Consider the following 524-nt stretch of genomic DNA (forward strand, 5'->3'; position numbering starts at 1 on the left):
ACCCCTCGTGTATTAGTCCACTCAGCAGAATGGCAGCAAGTGACATAGAAAAGTCTTTGAAAAAGAAGAGATTTCCACCCATCAAGGCAGGACCAAGGTTTTTGCGAGAACTATTGGCATGATGTTCTTTGGTTGATTCTCATCGACACATCCTCATCTAATTTTCTGGCGTTATTGCCATAAGCTGAGGTCCACACTTGTGCCCCCTTAGGCCTGAAGCAACTGGCTTCTGCTCCTTCTCTCCGTCAGTGGTGTTCGCGGACATGCATTGTTTTCCAGCCCGCCTCACTTGGTTAAACTCACCTGGGTTTCTTTTCTTTTTTAAATTAAATCATAAGCACATAGATTATGTATGCATTTACAGGGTACAGTGTGCTGATTTCATATAAAATTAGGAATGCTTACATCACACTGGTTAGTATATACCTCATCTCGTTTACTTAATTATTGTGTTAAGACATTTATACTCTATACTAATAGATCCAACATGTACCCTTGCATTATGCACCATAGGTGTGCTCCCA

The sequence above is a fragment of the Otolemur garnettii genome, unplaced genomic scaffold (genome assembly GCF_000181295.1).
Source record: "Otolemur garnettii isolate 467f Iridium unplaced genomic scaffold, OtoGar3 scaffold00049, whole genome shotgun sequence".
Lineage (NCBI taxonomy): Eukaryota > Metazoa > Chordata > Mammalia > Primates > Galagidae > Otolemur > Otolemur garnettii.